The sequence below is a fragment of the Macaca fascicularis genome, chromosome 8, assembly GCF_037993035.2.
Source record: "Macaca fascicularis isolate 582-1 chromosome 8, T2T-MFA8v1.1".
Classification (NCBI taxonomy): domain Eukaryota; kingdom Metazoa; phylum Chordata; class Mammalia; order Primates; family Cercopithecidae; genus Macaca; species Macaca fascicularis.
Genome location: NC_088382.1, coordinates 99,581,830 through 99,601,621, shown reverse-complemented (window position 1 = coordinate 99,601,621; position 19,792 = coordinate 99,581,830). Strand labels below are relative to the sequence as shown.

The 19,792-nt window shown below is 39.5% G+C and overlaps 1 protein-coding gene and 1 non-coding gene across 2 annotated transcripts in view; both read left to right on the top strand.

The window, feature by feature from the left end:
• LOC141407494 (uncharacterized) overlaps positions 1-19,792 on the top strand; it is a 137,135-nt gene that overhangs the window by 979 nt on the left and 116,364 nt on the right. The gene's annotated exons all lie outside the window — the stretch shown is intronic.
• LOC123575358 (U6 spliceosomal RNA) lies at positions 800-904 on the top strand. Its single transcript, XR_006700654.1, has one exon. It is a non-coding gene; the product is annotated as a U6 spliceosomal RNA (small nuclear RNA).

The window sequence follows — 19,792 nt, the reverse complement described above, 5'->3', positions numbered from 1 at the left end:
GCAGGCGTTTGTGATGCAATAGGGAGTCAGAAAAGTATTCAGTAGTGAGTGTCCTTATTCGGTTTGTCAAAAATCAGAGGTGGGGAGGACAAAACCCAGGAGAGATTGATTGCATCTGCTTTTCTACGGAAATGGTTAGCTCCGCTTCCAAAAAAGCCGTATTTTTGTGCTTAAAATACAGGTTCGTTTATATATTTCAATATAATTTTGTAAAACAAATGTTAAGTTTTACTGAATGTTGTCACTGAACAGACTTGTAATGAGCAGGTATTTTGGAGTCTTGGGAGCTTAAAAGAAAATCAGGACTCAGACTGCCACCAGGGTTATGCAATCTAAAAGTATATTAACCACTTTTAAGAATTATATGTTTTTCTTTTCTTTTTTTTTTTTTTTGAGCTTTTGTCGGTTCGACGCGCTCATTTCATTTGAATGTGGTTGGTTCTGAAAATGAAGCATGTAGTTACTTTTCCATTAACATACATAACAGCATTTTAAAGTACCTAAATTCCTTTTGGAAGGCCGAGGCTGGTCGATCACCTGAGGTCAGAAGTTCCAGACCAGCCTGACCAACATGGTGAAACCCGTCTCTACTAAAAAAATACAAAAACTAGTCCCGGGCGTGGTGGCACGTGTCTTTAATCCCAGCTACTCAGGAGGCTGAGGCAGGAGAATGGCTTCAACCCGGAGGCGGAGGTTGCAGTGAGCTGAGATCCGGCACTGCACTCAGCCTGGGCCAAAAAGTGAGACTCCGTCTCAAAAAAAATAATAATAAAATAAAGTACTTAAATTCCTGAAAGCAGTGCTTAATTCTGCAGCGCATGTACTAAAATTAGAACAATACAGACATTAGCATGGCCGCTGCCCAAGGGTAACATGCAAATTCGTGAAAGGGTTCCATATTTTTAAATATATACACCTACTATGTAACCACGAAAATTAAAAATAAACACATAAATTCCTGAAAGTTGTGCCAATCTAATCCACAAAATTCGTTTAATTTTTTTTATTTTTATTTTTTTGTGGGTACATGGTATTTATGAGGTACATGAGATTTTGATACAGGCATACAATAATAATCACATCAGGGTACATGGAGTAGCCATCATCTCAAATGTTTATCCTTTCTTTGTGCTACAAACAATCCAATTATACTCTTAGTTATTTTTAAATGTTTAATGAATTATCGTTGACTATAGTCACTCTTGTGCTGTTAAATACTAGATCCAATTCTGTCTATACTTTTGTACCAATTAACCATCCCCACTCCACTCCTTAATTCCCCACTACCCTGCCCAGCCTTGTAACCATCATTCTACTCTCTATCTCTGTTAGTTCAATTAATTTTTAGCTCCCACAAATAAGTGAGAACATGCAAAGTTTGTCATTCTGTACCTGGCCTATTTCATTTAACATAATGACATCGGTTGCATCCATTTTGTTGCAAATAACAGGATCTCATTTTTTTTTAATGGCTGAATGCTACTATGTTGTGTACATAAACCACATTTTCTTTATTTGTCTGTTGATAGATGCTTAGGTTGTTTCCAAATCTTGGCTGTTGTGAACGGTGCTGCAATAAACATGGGAGTGCAAGTGTATCTTAGATATACTGATCTCCTTTCTTTGGGGTATATACCTATCAGTGGCATTGCTGGATTATGTGGTAGCTCTATTTTTAGTTTTTTGAGGAATCTCCAAACTATTCTCCATAGTGGCTGTACTAATTTACATTCCTGCCAACAGTGTACAAGGGTTCTCTTTTCTCCGCATCCTCATCAGCATTTGTTATTGTTTGTCTTTTGGATATAGGCCATTTTAACTGCGATGAAATGATATCTCATTGTAGTTTTGATTTGCATTTCTCTGGTGATGAGTGATGTTGAGCACCTTTTCATATACTTGTCATTTGTATGTCTTCTTTTGATAAATGTCTATTCACATCTTTTGCCCATTAAAAAAATTTTTTTTAAGACAGGGTCTTGCTCTGTCACCCAGGCTGGAATGCAGTGGTTTGATCATAGCTCACTGCAGTTTCGAACTCTCAAGTAATCCCCCCCACTTCAGCCTTCTGAATAGCTGGGACTAGAGGTGTGCACCACCACACCCAGCTAAATTTTCTCTTATTTTTTTATTTTCTTTTTTTGTAGAGATGGGGTTTCTACAAAAAAACAGCCTGACCATGTTGCCCAGGCTGGTCTTGAACTCCTGGCCTCAAGTGATCCTCTTGCCTTGGCCTCCCAAAGTGCTGGGATTACAGGTGTGAACCATTGTGCCTGGCCCTTTTGTGCTTTTTAAACTCAGATTATTATAATTTTTCCTATTGAGTTGTTCAAGCTCCTTATATATACTGGTTACGAATCCCTTGTCAGATGGATAGTTTGCAAATATTTTTTTCCCATTCTGTGGATTGTCTGTTTGTTGATTGTTTCCTTTGCTGTGCAGAAGCTTTTTAACTTGATGTGATCACATTTATCCATTTTTGTTTTGAATGCCTGTGCTTTTAGGGTATTACTCAACATCTCTTTTGCCCAGCATAATGTTCTAGAGAGCTTCCTCAATGTTTTCTTTTAGTAGTTTCATAGTTTCAGATCTTAGATTTAAGTCTTTAATCCGTTTTGATTTGATTTTTGTGTATGGTGAGAAATAGAGGTCTAGTTTCATTCTTCTGCATATGGCTATCCAGTTTTCCCAGCTCCGTTCATTAAAGAGACTGTCCTTTCTCCAATGTATGTTCTTGGCACCTTTGTCAAAAATGACTGTAGATGTATGGAGTTGTTTCTAGGTTCTCTATTCTGTTCCATTGTTTTTGTTTTTGAGATGGAGTCTGCCTCTGTCGCCCAGGCTGGAGTGCAGTGGTGAGATCTTGGCCCACTTTTACCTCCACCTCTCGGGTTCAAGCGATTCTTCTTCCTCAGCCTCTCAAGTAGCTGGGATTACAAGTGCATGCCACCACACCTGGCTAAGTTTAGTATTTGTAGTAGAGACAAGGTTTCACCATGTTGGCCAGACTGGTCTCAAACTCCTGGCCTCAAGTGATCTGCCTGCCTCAGCCTCCCAAAGTGCTCAAAGTGCTAGGAATACTGGTGTAAGCCACCATGCCCAGCTAATTTTTGTAGTTTTAGTAGAAACGGTTTCACCCTGTTGGCCAAGCTGATCTCGAACTCCTGACATCAAGGTGAGAGGTGGCAACGTGCTAGCAGCCCTCGCTCTCCGCACCTCCTCGGCCTCGGGTCCATTCTGGCAGTGCTTGAGGAGCCCTTCAGCCTGCTACGGCACTGTGGGAGCCCCTCTCTGGGCTGGCCCAGGCTGGAGCCGCCTCCTTCTGCTTGCGGGGAGCTGTGGAGGGAGAGGCGCGGGAGGGAACCGGGGCTGCGCGTGGTGCTCGTGGGCCAGCGCGAGTTCTGGCGGGCACGGGCTCGGCGGGCCCTGTGGGCCCTGCACACGGAGCAGCCAGCCAGCACCACTGGCCCAGGGTGGTGAGGGGCTTAACACCCGGGCCAGCAGCTGCAGAGGGTGCCAGCGCACCAGCACTGCGCTCGAGTTCTCGCCAGGTCTCAGCTGCCTCCTGGCAGGGCAGGCTGGGGACCTGCAGCCCGCCATATCCGAGCCTCCCACCCCCACTCGCAGTGGGCTCTCCCGCGGCCCGAGCCTCCCGACCGGCACCGCCCCCTGGTCCATGTCGCCCAGTCCCATCAACCACTCAAGGGTTGAGGAGTGCAGGGTCCGCTAGGGACTGGCGGGCAGGTCCGCCTACAGCGCCCATGCGTGATCCACTAGGTGAAACCAGCTGGGCTGCTGAGTCTAGTGAGGACTTGGAGAACCTTTATGTATAGCTAAGGGATCACAAATACACCAATCAGCATTCTGTGCCTAGCTCAGGGTTTGCAAATACACCAATTGCTACTCTATCCAACTAACCTAGTGGGGACTTGGGAGAACTTTTATGTCTAGCTAGAGGATTGTATGCACCAATCAGCACCCTGTCAAAACGGTCCGATCAGCTCTCTGTAAAGTGGACCAATCAGCAGGATATGGGTGGGGCCAGGTAAGGGAATAAAAGTAGACTGCCCGAGTCAACTCGTGGCAACCCACTGGGGTCCATGTCCACACTGTGGTAGTTTAGTTTTTTCGCTCTTTGCACTAAATCTTACTGCTGCTCACTCTTTGGGTCCATGCTGCCTTTAAGAGCTGTGATACTGCGAAGGTCTGCAGCTTCACTCCTGAAGCCAGCAAGACCAGGAACCCACCGGGAAGAATGAACAACTCTAGAGGCGCTGTCTTTAAGAGCTGTAACACTCACTGCCAAGGTCTGCAGCTTCACTCCTGATAGCGAGACCGCGAACCCACCAGAAAGAAGAAGCTCCAGACACATCTGAATGTCTGAAGGAACAAACTCCGGATCCACCATCTTTAAGAACTGTAACACTCACCGCGAGGGTCCGCGGCTTCATTCTTGAAGTCAGTGAGACCAAGAACCCATCAATTCTGGACACAAAGGGTTCCACCTGCTTCAGCCTCCCAAAGTGCTTGGATTACAGGCATAAGCCACTGTGCCTGGCCCTCTTCCACTGATCTTTATGTCTTGTTTTTATGCCAATACCATGTCATTTTGGTCACTGTAGCTCTGTAGTATAATTTGAAGCCTGGTAATGTGATTCGTCCAGTTTTGTTCTTTTTACTCAGGATAGCTTTGGCTATTCTGAGTCTTTTATGGTTCTATATAAGTTTTAGGATTTTTTTTTCCTATTTATGTGAAGAATGTCATAGGAATTTTGATAGAGATTGCATTTAATCTGTAGATTGCTTTGGATAATATGGACGGTTTAACAATATGGATATTTCCAATTTGTGAACATGGAATATCTTTCCATTTTTTTGTGTCCTCATCAATTTCTTATAATTTTCACTGTAGAGATCTTTCACTTTGGTTAATTTCTGGGTAGTTAATTTTATTTCTAGGTATTGTATATGGAATTACTTCTTCGATTTCTTTTTCAGATTGTTCACTGTTGGCAGTACAAATGCTACTGATTTTTATGTGTTGATTTTTTATCTGCAACTTTACTGAATTTGTTTGTAAGATCTAATAGTTTTTTGGTGGAGTCTTTAGGTTTTTCCAAAGATAAGATCACCTCATCTGAAAAGGATAATTTGACTTCTTCCTTTCCAATTTGGATGCCTTTTATTTATTTCTCTCGTCTGATTGCTCTAGCTAGAACTTCCGGTACTATGGTGAATAACAGTGGTGAAAGTGGGCATCTTTGTCATGTCCCAGGTATGAGAGGAAACGCTTTAAATTTTTCCTCATTCAATATGATACTAGATGTGGATCTGCTGTATATAGATTCTATTATGTTGAGTTTTATACCCAGTTTTTTTAAGGTTTTTATTTTGAAGGGATGTTGAATTTTATCAAATGCTTTTTCAGCATCAATTAAAATGATCGTATGGTGTTTGTCCTTCATTCTGTTGATGTGATGTATCACATTGTTTTGCATATGATGAATCATTCTTGCATCTGGGATAAATCCCACTTAGTCATGATGAATGATCTTTTGAATGTGCTGTTGAATGCACTTTGCTAGTATTTCGTGTTGAGGATTTTTGCATCAGTATTCACTGCGGTTTATTTTTTATTTTTATTTGTTTATTTATTTTGATGTGTCTGCCTGGTTTTGGTAACAGGGTAATACTGGCCTCATAGAGTGAGTTTGCAAATATTCCCTCCTCTTCTATTTTTCGGAATTCTTTGACAGGATTGGTATTAGTTCTTCTTTATATGTTTGGCAGAATTCAGCAGTGAAGCCATTGGGTACCAGGCTTTTCTTTGCTGGGAGAGTTTTTTATTATGGCTTTGATCTCATTACTTGTTATTGGTCTGCTCAGTTTTTGGATTTCTACATGGTTAAATTCTGGTAGGTTGTATGTGTCTAGGAATTTTTTCATTTCTTCTAGGTTTTCCAATTTATTGGGATATAGTTGCTCATAGTAACCACTAATGATGCTTTGAATTTCTGCAGTATTAGTTATAATGTCTCCTTTTTTGTCTTTGATTTTATTTATGTGGGTCTTCTCTTTTTTCTCAGTCTGGCTAAAGATTTGTCAATTTTATCTTTTCAAAAACCAACGTTCTGTTTCATTGATCTTGTTTATTGTTTTCCTCGTTTCAATTCCGTTGATCTCTCCTCTGATCTTTATTATTTCTTCTACTAATTTGCAGTTGGTTTGCCTTTGCTTTTCTAGTTCTTTAAAGTGAATCATTAGTTTATTTGAAGTTTTTCTACTTTTTTTGATAATAGTATATAGCTATAAACTTTCCTCTTAGTACTGCTTTTGCTGTATTCCATAGGTTTTGGTATTTTGAACTTCCATTATGTGTTTCAAAAAAAGTTCCAGTTTTCATCTTAATTTCTTCATTGACTCAGTGGCCATTCAGGAGCATATTGTTAATTTCCATGTGTTTGTATAGTTTCAAAAATTCCTCCTGTTATTAATTTCTAATTGTATTCCACTGTGGTCTGAGAAGATATTTTACATTATTATACTTTAAATTTTTGAATGTTTTAAGGAAATGTTATGTAAATATTTGTTAGGTCCATTTGTTATATCATGCAGATTAAGTCCAGTATTTCTTTGTGGAATTTCTGTTTGAATGATTCATTCAGTGCTGAAGGTAGAGTGTTGAGATGTCCCCAGCTATTATCCTATTGGAGTCCATCTCTCTTTAGCATTAATAATATTTGCTTTAGATGCCTGATTGCTCCAGTGTTGAGTGATATGTATTTAAAATTATATCCTCTTGTTAAATTGACTTTTTTATCATTATATAATGAGCTTCTTTGTCTCTTTTTGTAGTTTTTGTCTTCAAATCTATTTTGGCTGATAGAAGTATATCTATTCCTGCTCTTTTCTGGTTTCCATTTTCATGGAATATCTTTTTGAATCCTTTTATTTTCAGCCTATGTATTTCTTTATAAGTGAAGTATGTTTCTAGTAGACAACAGATTGTTGGGTGTTGTTTTTATCCATTCAGCCCTGTATGTCTTTGGATTGGAGATATTAGTCCTTTTACATTCAATGTTACTATTGTCAAGTAAGGTCTCACCCCTGACATTTTGTTTTCTGGTTCCTTTGTGGTCTTCTCTTCCTTCTTTCCTTCCTTCTTGTCTTCCTTTTAGCGAAGGTGATTTTCTCTAGTGGTATGTTTTAATTTCTTGCTTTTTGTTTTTGTGTTTGTGTGTCCATTGTATGTTTTGATTTGAGATTACCATAAGGCTTGCAAATAATATCTTATTACCCATTATTTTGAACTTATGACAACTTAACACTGATTGCATAAACAAGCAAGCAAAAAGAAAACTAATAAAAACTCTACCCTTTAATTCAGTCTCCCTCCTTTTTAACTTTTTCATTTCTATTTATATCTTGTTGTAATATCTATGTCTTGAAAAATTGTAGTTATTATTTTGATTGGATCATCTTTTACTCTTTCTACATATTAGTAGTTTACACACCATAATTACAGTGCTATAATATTCTGTGTTTTCTCTGTGCTTACTATTACCTGTTAGTTTTGTACCTTCAAATGATTTCTTATTGCTCATTAGCATACTTTTCTTTCAGATTGAAGAACTGCATTTAGCATTTCCTGTAAAACAGGTCTGGTGTTGATAAAATCCCTCAGCTTTTGTTTGCCTGTGAAGGTCTTTATTTCTTCTTCATGTTTGAAAGATATTTATGCTAGATGTACTATGCTAAGGTAGAATTTTTTTTTTCCTTCAGCACTTTAAATGTGTCGTGCCACTGTCTCCTGGCCTGGAAGGTTTCCACCGAAAAGTTTGCTGCCAGACATATGGGAACTCCATTGTATGTTATTTGTTTGTTTTCTCTTGCTGCTTTTAGGATCCTTTCCTTATCCTTGACCTTCGGGAGTTTGATTATTAAATGCTTTGAGGTAGTCTTCTTTGGGTTAATTCTGAGAGTGTTCTGTAGCCTTCTTGTACTTGGATATTGACATCTTTCTCTAAGTTTGGGTTTGGGAAGTTCTATGTTGTTATCCCTTTGAATAAACTTTTTTTTTTCTTTTGCATAAAATGCAGCTCCTGCACAACCTTTGAATAAACTTTCTATGCCTATTTCTCTCTCTACCTATTCTCTAAGGGTAATAACTCTTAGATTTGCTCTTTTGAGGCTGTTTTCTAGATCTTGTATGTGTGCTTCATTGTTTTTTATTCTTTTTTCTTTTGTCTCCTCTGACTGTATTTTCAAATAGCCTGTCTTCAAGCTCACTAATTCTGCTTGATCAGTTCTGATGTTAAGTGGCTCTGCTGTCTTCAGCATGTCAGTTGCATTTTTCAGCTCCAGAATTTCTGCTTTGTTTCTTTTACTTATTTCAGTCTCTTTGTTTGAATTCCTTCTCTATGTCTTCTCTGTGTTATCTTGAATTTCTTTGAGATTTCTCAAAACACCTGTTTTGAATTCCTTTTGAAAGGTCGCAATATCTCTGTCTTTGTGGGACAGGGATTTTTCACTGGTGCCTCATTTAGTTCATTTGATGAGGTCATGTTTTCCTGGATGGTCTTGATGCTTGTGGATGTTCGTCAGTGTCTGGACATTGAAGAGTTAGGTATTTATTGTAGTCTTTGCAGTCTGGGCTTGTTTGTACTCACCCTTCTTGGGAAGACTTTTCAGTTATTCAAAAGGACTTGAGAATTGTGATCTAATTTTTTTTCCCACCACAGCTGTATCTGGATTAGAGGGCATTCCAAGCCCAGTAACACTATGGCTCTTGCAGACTCAAAGAGGTACTGCCTTGCTCGTCTTGGGTAAGATCCGGTAGAATTCTCTGGATTGCCAGGCAGAGCCTCTTGTTCTTTTCCCTTACTTTCTCCTAAACAAATGGAGTCTTTCTCTCTCTGCTGAGCTGCCTGGAGCTGCAGGAGGTGTTGCACAAGCACCCCTGTGGCTACCACCACTGTTACTGCACTGGGTGAGACCTAAATCCAGCACAGCACTGGGTCTCATCCATGGCCCACAATAATCACTGCCTGGCTACCACTTGGGTTCATTCAAGGCCGTAGGCCTCTACAATAAACAGGTGGCAAAACCAGCTAGGCTGTATCCTTCCCTTCAGGGTAGTAAGATCCCCCTGGTCCTGAGGGCATTCAGAGATGCCATGTAGGAGCCCGAGCCTGGAGTTGGAACCCTTAGGAATCTACCTGGTATTCTATTCTACTGTGGCTGAACTGGCACCCAAGCCACAAGACGAAGTTCTTCCCATTCTCCCCTTCCCTTTCCACAAGCATAGGAGTCTCTCCCATGGCCACCATCACCCCAGGCATGCAGCAAGTACTGTCTGGCTACCTGCTGTTGTTCATTCAAGGCCCAAGGGCTCTTCAGTCAATTTGGTAAATGCTGCCAGGTCTGGGACTCTTTCATCAGGGCACTGGACTTTTCTCTGGCCCAAGGCAGGTCCAGAAATGCCATCTAAGAGACAAGACCTGGAATCTGAGACCCCCAAGAGCCCACATGATGCTCTACCCCGCTGTGGCTGAGCTGGTACCTCAGCTGCAAGGCAGAGACCCCTTTATTCTTCCTTCTGCTTTTCTCAAGCAATAGTCTGTCCTTGTAGCCACCACACCTGGGAATATGCTTGGTCACACTTGAAGCTAGTATAGTACTGGGTCTCACCCAAGGCCTACAGCAAGTACTACCTGGTTACCACTGCAGGTTTTTCAGGGCCCAAGGGTTCTTTAGTCAGCAGGTGATGAATCTTGCCAAGACTGGGTCTTTCCCCTCAAGGCAGCAGATTCCCTTCTGGCCCACGGTATATCTAGAAATGTCATCCTGGAGCTAGAGCTTGGAATGGGGGCCTCAGGACTCTGCGTGATGCCTGTCCTATTGTGGCTGAGCTTGTGTCCAAGATGCAAGACAATGTCCCCTTTATTTTTCCCTCTCCTTTCCTCAAGCAGAAGGAAGGTGTCTCTTTGGAGTTCTGCTGCCTGGGGTTATGAGGAGGGGTGGTGCAGGCACTCTGATTGGCTGCCCTGGCTGGTGTCTCACTAGGTCACGTGCCCCCCATGTCCACTGACTGCAAACCCAGCACAGCACCAGGACTTGCCCAGGAATGGCAGTCCTTATGTCCTAGACCACCTTTCAACTTTATTTAGGACCCCAGAGCACTTTAGCCTGTGGTATGAGGTCTGCCAGAATGCATTCTGAGCACTGGGGTGGGCTGAGCCCTCTGGCTAGGGCAGGTCCAGATGACCCTTTCATGGGTTCTGCCTGAGTTCTGCCTGGTGGTGTTTTCCATTGTTACAGGGGAGCACTGTGTTCCCATGCCAGTTTCCACAATTACTGCACTCTTCCTGCTCCAAGTGCATGGGTTCTCTCTTGGCACCATAGGGCCACTGCTAGGGAATGAGGAAGGGGTTGTGTTGGCAATGGAAGACTGTTTTTCCTACCCTCTTCACGGCCTCTTTCAGTGATACGAAGTTCAAAACATATACTGTGATCGCTCACATGATTTTTGTTTCTCATGACAGTACTTTTTTGTAGGGGTAGTTGTTCAATTTGGTGTTCCTGCAGGAAGGAAGATTGGTGGAGGCTTCTATCTGGCCATCTTGCTTTGCCTTCTCCCCAATCCAGATAATTTAAATAATATCTGACACTTACAGAGTGTTTATAAGACCTTTGTATAAATTGTTCCGTTATGTCTTTTTCATTTTGAGTGTTCTTGCAGTATTTTCAGGTTAAATAATAAAGCGAGCATATCAAATTTTAGCCTTAATCTTAGCTTTGCATTTCACCTTGTGAATTTGTTGTCGTGGTTTGCACTTCATAATGACATGATTAAAACAGGCCACAATGACCACATAGAGGATTATTCTTACAGCAGATGGGTTATATCGGTATTTTCATATTTTTATTTTGAAGTTGTAGGTAAGGTCTTATTTAAATATAAAACCCAGAGTTGGTGAGATTGTAGAGAAACAACTCAGATCCTGTTGGTGAGAGTGCAAATTGGTATATAAGCTAAAACTCCCAATACCTACATGATAGGAACTGAGTCCTCCTTTCAGTGCCCACAGTAGTATATTTACAGTAGGGCTTATCTCACACACTCAACTGAGGCAGTTCATGGTACCTTCTCAGTCTCCAGTGTCACCTGTTGTAAAATCCTTACTGTACAACTCTTCTTACTGATATATGATGTAAGAGCATTTTATACGTTAAATTATAGCATAGTAGCTAAGAGGATCCTCTGTGTTGGAATCTTTACTGTACTAGCCATGTGATCTTGGTTAAGTTACTTAGCACCTCTGCGCATCAGTTCGTCGTCTGTAAAATGAGGATAATAGAATTTATCTCATTGGTTGTAAAGATTAAATAAGAAAACATTTATAAGACATCATAGTACCTGGCTCATGTTAATCACTAAATAAAGGTTAATTTTTACGATTATCAATATTATAAAATGTTTGTACATTTTCTAAAAGCAAAATTCTGGAAAGTATGTGCTGAGCACTAAACTGTGTCTACTTCAAAATTCTTACGTTGACGCCCTAGTTCCCAGTGTCGACTGTATTGCAGATGGGGCCTATAAGGTGATAATTAGGTTAAACGAGGCTATAAGGGTGGGGTCCTAATCTGATAGGGTTGGTGCCATATAGGAAGATGAAGAAACACCAGCGCTCACTCTCTCTGGCTCTCCAAGAAATGGACAAACTGACCATTTCTTGGAACAGAGCACGCACCAGGAACCAAATTGGCTGGCAATCAACCAATCCTTGATCTTGGATTTCCCAGCTTCCAGAACCGTGAGTAAATAAATTCCTGTTGTTTAAGCTGCACAGTCTAGGGTATTTTGTTATGGCAGCCTGAAGTGACTAAGATGGTATGTTTATGCATTTTTCAAAAGCAAATCTAATGTAAACTGTTCAGGATAAACTGTTGTATTTCATAAATTCTAGGCAAATCTGTCAATGGGCCATGTCATAAAAGGCCGTAATTTGACAGTGTAAAACTCAGCGGGTTCTAGTAAACGTAATATCTGACACTTTCAGAATGTTTATAAGTAGCATATATAAATTTTTGCTTGATGTCTTCATTTTCATTTTGAGTGTTCTTGCAGTATTTTCAGATCAAATGGTAAAGTGGGTATATCAAATTTTAGGCTTAACCTGGTTACATTTGTATATTTCTCCTTTATTAACCTGAAGCTCTGGGAAGCTCATATGCCTTTCAGATTTATAATCCTCAAGCCCATTGATACTTTTTTTTTTTTTTTTTTTTTTTGAGATGGAGTCTGGCTCTGTCGCCCAGACTGGAATGCAGTGGCGCGATCTAGGCTCATTGCAAGCTCCGCCTCCCGGGTTCACACCATTCTCCTGCCTCAGCCTCCTAAGTAGCTGGGACTACAGGCGTGCGCCACCACGCCCAGCTAATTTTTTGTAGTTTTAGTAGAGACGGGGTTTCTCTGCGTTAGCCAAGATGGTCTCGATCTCCTGACCTCGTGATCCGCCTGCCCCAGCCTCCCAGATTGCTCATTGATACTTTTTGGTACAGTATTCCGTTTAGCTGTCAGCTTGGAATTCTCATCAGCTAAATTATCTGTCTAGATGGCAAATAGTAGGAAAGCTTCCCTGAGTCCATACAAAATTGAGGTCAGGGCCTGTGCTGGGAACTTAAATGAGCTTTGCCCCTACAGTTTGGTCTCAGAGGACAGACAGAAAAATACCAAGGAGGCTTCTTGCTGAAAAGTACAATTTATTTTTGTGACTACTGTAGCAGTCAGGTTCAGGTTCAGTTACAGAGAATAGAATTTATAGAAATCACTCTATGTGCTCTATAATTTAAGGATAAAAAGAATTTCTCAACAAGTATTACATATTCTACTGAATCATAGGAGGGCTGAAGAAACGTAGAACTCTGAGAAAAATTCCTAGAGTCATACTATAAGAGCAAGCCACCAAAGAAGCTGCTGCCTGTCTCTGAACAAAAAGCTGCCTACAAAATCAGAAAGCTGCAGCTACAGCTGCTGACTCCAGAATTATACTAGACATGCAACGTTTTAATTTTTTTATTGTCTGTGTCCCTCTACTACAAAGTCAGTTCAAGAAGTCAGGAATTTTTTTCTTTTTTCACTGCTGTATACACAGCACTGAGAATGAATCTTGACTTGTAGTAGGAGTGAATACTCACAATCATAGGTAGCACTCACCCACTAAACCCAGCAGGGCTGATGTTGGATAAACCTTTTAACTAAATGGAGGGAATAAACATTAAGTCATGAGAGATTTATTTCTCTGTCTCATAGTCTGTAAGGTCAGTTGGTAGGCTCAATTTGCATTACTACAAGATTAAAGAAAAGAGGAAAAGTAGAGAACAACAGAGAAAGAAAAGATAAATCCTAAGAATGTACATTTTCAACATCAGAAAGATAGAAGTTCGGAAAGTTAGAAAAGAGAAAGTGGTTGGATGAAACTTGCTCAATAAGAAAAAAGTTTCAGAACTAAAGGGAGACATGATTCTGCAAATGTAGAAGACCTACTGAGTACTGAACAGAAAAAAGAAAAATATGTATATACATAGATATATCATGAAATTTAAGGATAGCAAGGATGAAGAGAGGATTCTAAAAGCTTCCAGGGAGAAAGTTCAAGTACTCCGTAAAGGAAGGAGAATCAGGCTGGCAACAAACTTTTGAGTGAGTATTAAGATACAAGAAACTCTAAAAGTTCCTAGGAGAGATGACTTTAAACTTAGAATTCCATTTCTTTGTTTTGTTTTGTTTTTTTGGTTTTGTTTTGTTTTGTCCACACAGGGTCTCACTCTGTTGCCCAGGCTGGTGTACAACAGCCCAGTCATGGCTCACTAAAGCCTTGACCTCCTGGGTTTAAGTGATCCTCCCTCTCTCTCTGCCTTCTGAGTAGCTGGGACTATAGGTGTGAGCCACCATGCCAGCTAATTTTTTTATTTTTTATAGGGACAGGGCCAGGCACGGTGGCTCACACCTGTAATCCCAGCACTTTGGGAGGCCGAGGCGGGTGGATTACCTGAGGTCAGGAGTTCGAGACCAGCCTGGTGAACGTGGTGAAACCCCATCTCTATTAAAAATACAAAAATTAGCCGAGCATGGTGGCGGGCACCTATAATCCCAGCTGCTTGGGAGGCTGAGGCAGGAGAATCACTTGAACCCAGGAGATGGAGGTTGCAGTGAGCCAAGATCACACCATTACATTCCAGCCTGGGAGACACGAGCACAACTCCACCTTAAAAAAAAAAAAAAAAAATTAGAGACAGGGTCTCACTGTGTTGTGCAGGCTGGTCTTGAGCTCCTGGGTTCAAGCCATCCTCCGTCCTTGGCCTCCCAAAATATTGAGATTACAGGTGTGAGCCACCATGCCTCCTGAACTTAGAATTCTATACCATGCCAAACTATTGATAAAATACGTGGACAGAATGAAAAAGAAAATGAAACACAAACTTTCGAGAAAGCTTTACCTCACTAATATTCTTTTTTAGGATGTTTCTTGAGAATACAGGCCAAGCAAACAAGGGACTTGTTGAAGGAAATGGAGTGGATTGGGTCTGTGAAACAGTGTAACAAATTCAGAAATGCAATGAATGCAACTTCCAGGATAGTTACGCAACAGGAAGCCTGCCTATACAGATTGAAAGACTTCAGCACTGTAAGAACTGCCTGTAGAAAAAAAAGGAATTCCTGGATTTGCTAGTATTCTGGAAATGTTGGAAGAACCTAGTCTAATGATGCCATAAAGGAAGACAATTCAAGACAAAGTAAAAAGGCAATTTATAATTTAGTTAAGTGGGGTATATGACAAGAAGCTATACCAAAAAAACAAGTAGAGACATAGAAGGTAACTTTCCCGGACAGTGAATACTGTTTACACAGATGTGGCATAAATATCCTTTACTGATTTTCAAAAATACAGTCCACCTGTAGGCAAAGCAAGAATTGTTTAACTATAGTTACAGAACAGGTTGTAAATGTGAAGCATGATAGTGTGATAAAGGAACCAGAGATGAAGACAAGGGTAAGGGATACAAAATTCTTGTCTGGGAAAGTGAAGAGATATTGTTTATGTTGAAGCAAGAACTGTGAGCTTAGTTATATTATTTAAAATTGCAAATGTAATAAGTGGAATGCTAACTAGTGATATAATTTATTAGCTGTTATGAGTAGGGAAAATTTGTGGTGGCTTAATGTAGTTAAATCTTTATCTATCTTGGCAGGAAGTGAGTATGCAACATCTAAGATTGAGACATCAAAAATTCACAGCATGAGCAGATTGTTTACAGATAGGGTAACTAAAAACAATGAGATTAATGTGATTGCCTCTGGGAAACAACATTGGAGGGAATGGAAAGGGATGGCTTGGGGGCCTGTTGCTTTTTGCATTCAGCCCCCTTGAGTTCATTTGTTCTTTCATCTAACAGGCACTTACTGTATGCCAAAAATGTGCCAAACACATGTAAATGAAATGACTCTACTGAAGATTTGAGGAGATGAGATATTTTCTATCACCACAGTGCCAGATTTAAAATTGAATATTAGAGAGACTTGTTCTTAAAACTTTTTGCTAGGCACTTTATGCCAACCATGTTGCTACCATCTTCTCTCTGTTCCTCTTACATTCTCATTCTCTAACAACTTTTTCAGTCGTCTCACACCCATACACAGTCTTGTTTGTTGGTGTTATGGGGAACTCACAAGTGGAGCCAAAAAGGAGAAATATGACCTCTCCTATGTTTCACCTCCAGTGGGGTTGATGTGAGGTCCTAGGATTTCTGTGAAGGCGATTTGTGGTTTTGAAGTTCCAGATGGTGACAACTGGAGCAGCAAGCCTGGTGAGCATATTGAGCAGACTACTAAGAACAGGAATGAAAAACAAACAAACAAAAAAAACCAACACCCTTCTCTTTCTCACCTATACTGGAATAGTGGTTCTCAACCATGACTGCGTATTAGAATCACCCAAGGAGCTTTTAAAAACATCAATGCCCAGGCACCACCTCTTCCCCTTTTGACGCTCTTCCTTCCAACTCCCACCACTACCAAATAAATTGAAAATCTAGTGAAGGGACCTCAGTCCCATGATTCAAAACATTAATAAAAAAGTCACCTGCAGTTTCTGCACAATTGATTGAATTGGGCAAAACAAATTAGAGCATTGAACCACTTTGTCGACGATTTTCAACCTGATATTGTAAGGAAGAGAACTTGCTCCTTAGAATTTTGCATTGGCTGTTCCTTCTGCCTGGGACACTTTCCTTTCCTATATGCATAGCTAACTACCTCACCTTCTCAATGAGACTGACCTGCCCTCCAGGCCCCAAAATGGTACTCCCAAGCTCACTCTGCTGTACTTTCTTTTTATCATAGCACTTATCGGTGTCTAACATAGAATTTGCCCACTTCTTGTACCTATTGTGTAATGTTTGTTTCCACCCTTTAGAATGTAAACAAATACGATCAGGTATTTTTCATTTTGTTCACTGATGAAACTTAAGTATCTAGAACAATACCGAACATGATTGGGCACTCAATAAATACTTGCTGAATTTCAGTGACCTCTCAAATAACATTAATTCATTATTTCCATGAAAGATAAGTGTTTATGCATGTTATGTAATATGTTTGGAATGTGCTAGCATTACACACTTGCATAAAGTTTTTTGAAGAATTATATATCTCACCAAGCAAATGTTCTGTACCCCGTGAAGCCTGCTGGATATCTGGGCTGTCAGAAGATCTGGGCTTTAATCTCATGTTGTCTGTTTAAATAGATATATAATACTGATCAAAGTACTTCACTCCTCTCAGTGTCACTTAGGTTATTTATAAAAGAAAGAGGTTGATATAAATGAATTCCAATTTTTTTTCCTCTACTATTATATAGTACTTTGTGACCACATATGAGCTTGAAATGCAATAAAATGTTAATTTTGTGGCTTTTATTTTCTTTTGAAAGCAATTAAAACATGCACCTATCTCCATATTTCAAGTACAATTTGCTACAGTAGTTAAGAGCTGTCCCCTTTGGAATCAAATTATCTTGATTTTAACCCTTGATTTACTACTTATAACCTCAGTATTTTTTCTATAATTTTATTTATTTATTTGATTCATTTTTCTATAGCGACAGGGTCTTGCTGTGTTGCCCAGGCTGGTCTCAAATTCCTAGACTCAAGCAGTCCTCCTGCCTCAGCCTCCCAAAGGCCTGGGATTACAACAGATGTGAGCCACTGCGCTGACCCTTATCTCAGTATTAAACAAGTTATTCAATTCTCTGCCTCAATACCCTCATCTGTAAAATGAATATAGTAATATATCAATTTCAGTAACAATTTTTATATTTATTATAAAATTAAATTAGATAACTCGTACAAAAACATTTAATACATTGCGTGATTCATGATAAGGCTAAATGACTGTCAACTTTTTATGAAATACTAACTTTAGTAATACCTTCTGTTTACATGCGTTTGTGGAAATAAATGACCAATTAAATGAGAAAAGTAAAGGCTATTCTGAGCTTGCTATAGCAAGGGAGTCAGCCATTTTCACTGGCATTTTGGCAGACACTCAGAAGCAGGCAAAAGAGCGGACAAGCTTCTGGGATGCCCTGATCAGAGACTGTTGGCATGGGGGTGCTGGATACAGGCAAACACCAGAAGCAAAGCATCTATGTGATTGATTAGGGTGCATATTCGGCTTTCTCTAGTTGATTCTACATTGGAAGTGTGGACAATTAGGGAAGCTGTCAGTTATTAATCAAGTCCTAACGATTTGGGACTGATGGTTTTGTTTAGCTTCCTGGATTTTCACTAGAGAGAGCAACCTGGCTTCCTGCAATTCTGACTTATATCAGACTGACTTTCTGGACTGTTTATTGTAGATAAGGGGCTTGCTTCCCTGGACAGGTTTTTTAAAGGTTGTTGGTCAAAGTTTGATATTTATATATGTTTTGGCCATTGTCCATTTGCATATTCAGTCTCTCAGCCTTTATTAGCAAAGTTATTAAGAATATTCACCATTGGAAAATTGATTATTTTCATTTTATTTTAATCAGAGTTTGATTTAAATATTGCTGTATGGTTGGTGCTGTATAAACCTATCTAATCAGTATTTTGCAAAGTACATTACCTTCCCTTAATCTGTTTTATCTTTTTTTAAAAAACGTTAGAATAAATACAACTTGGCCGGGCACGGTAGCTCATGCCTGTAATCTCAGCACTTTGAGCACTTTGGGAGGCCAAGTTGGGTGGATGACTTGAGGCCAGGAGTTTGAGACTAGCCTGGCCAACATGGTGAAACTCTGTCTCTGCTAAAAATACAAAAATTAGCCGGGCATGTTGGCACATGCCTATAATCCCAGCTACTCAGGAGGCTGAGGCAGGAGAATCACTTAAACCTGGGAAGTGGAGGTTGCAGTGAGCTGAGATTGCGCCACTGCACTCCAGCCTGGGAGACAGAGCGAGACTCCGTCTCAAAAAAAAAAAAAAAAAAAGAATACAACTGTTCTTTGTATTTTTGATGTTCTTTTTACCTAATCATCTTCTTCAGTGCTAATTTGTCCTTTAAATCAGGGAAAATTTTAAGATGCAAACTTATATTTGGAAAGGGACCCATTTTCCACATTTCACCCCAGAGCCTTCAGAATTTAAATTTATGCCACTGAATAGGATGCTTTTTATAAAGACACCGATATGATTTTTTTCCATTTAAGTATATTTTTGCTATTTTGCCCTTTATTCTCTTTTAATTTTAAAAGACTAGTCTCCCCAGTCAAAGTTTGTCTGACCTAGCAGTTCTTGCATATGTATAGTATGTATATTCATTGTTACATGGCTTCTTGATTTGGATATTAGTCACAAGAGGTATTTAACAAGTAACAGTGACTTATTGGAAGACTCTCATTCCTGTTGAACATCCACTACAATTTTGCATTTATTCTTTATAGAATTGAAGGAAACAACTGTAATGCCAAATATACCAAATATAAGGTTATTTGCAAAGAAAACATGAATTTCCACCATTATATAATTTATTCTTGATACGTTTCTGTGGTAGGAGGGTAATTATTAACTTGGCATTTTAAGGTAAATTGCAAAACTCTTTTAAAAATAAGATAATTTTCATTTATGTAATAGTGATATTATCAATTACATAGTATTACTAGAATATCCATATTTTTCCTTGTTCTGAGACTAAAAACAGATTTTATAAGTACCAGAAATCATAGCTTTAATTATAAATGTAAATTATTTTTAAAATTTTGTTTTAGAATATGTACCAGTCATAACACAGTTAAAATAATGATTTGATTAACTAATTACCTGTTACTTTACTATAACTAGAATGTCTGAAAAGTGTGTCTTTTTGGGAGAGTGCTAAGAAATGTGCTTGTGTGTATTTCTATGTTAATTTAATAGAATTCAATGAAAACTCTTGCTAAGTATGCTGGAAATTTAGTGTGGCATCCAGCGCTCAAAACTAGAGTTAGCAATCAATTTCCAAAGAAGGGTGTAAAGCATATCTAGTCTTCTATGTGCAATTCCAAGGTGGCAGGGGAAATCAGTCTTTCCTGTTTAAAAAAACATGTATGTAAGAGTTAATCTCCAGAGTTAAGTAACAAAAGACCACCAGAGCTGTAGATAAACTAATGAAAGAAAAGAGATTTGAACTCTATCCATTTAAGTATTTTTTTTTCTCATGAGTATATATTTTATTTGCAGGAGGATTCTATTTGGCTCCTGTACAAAT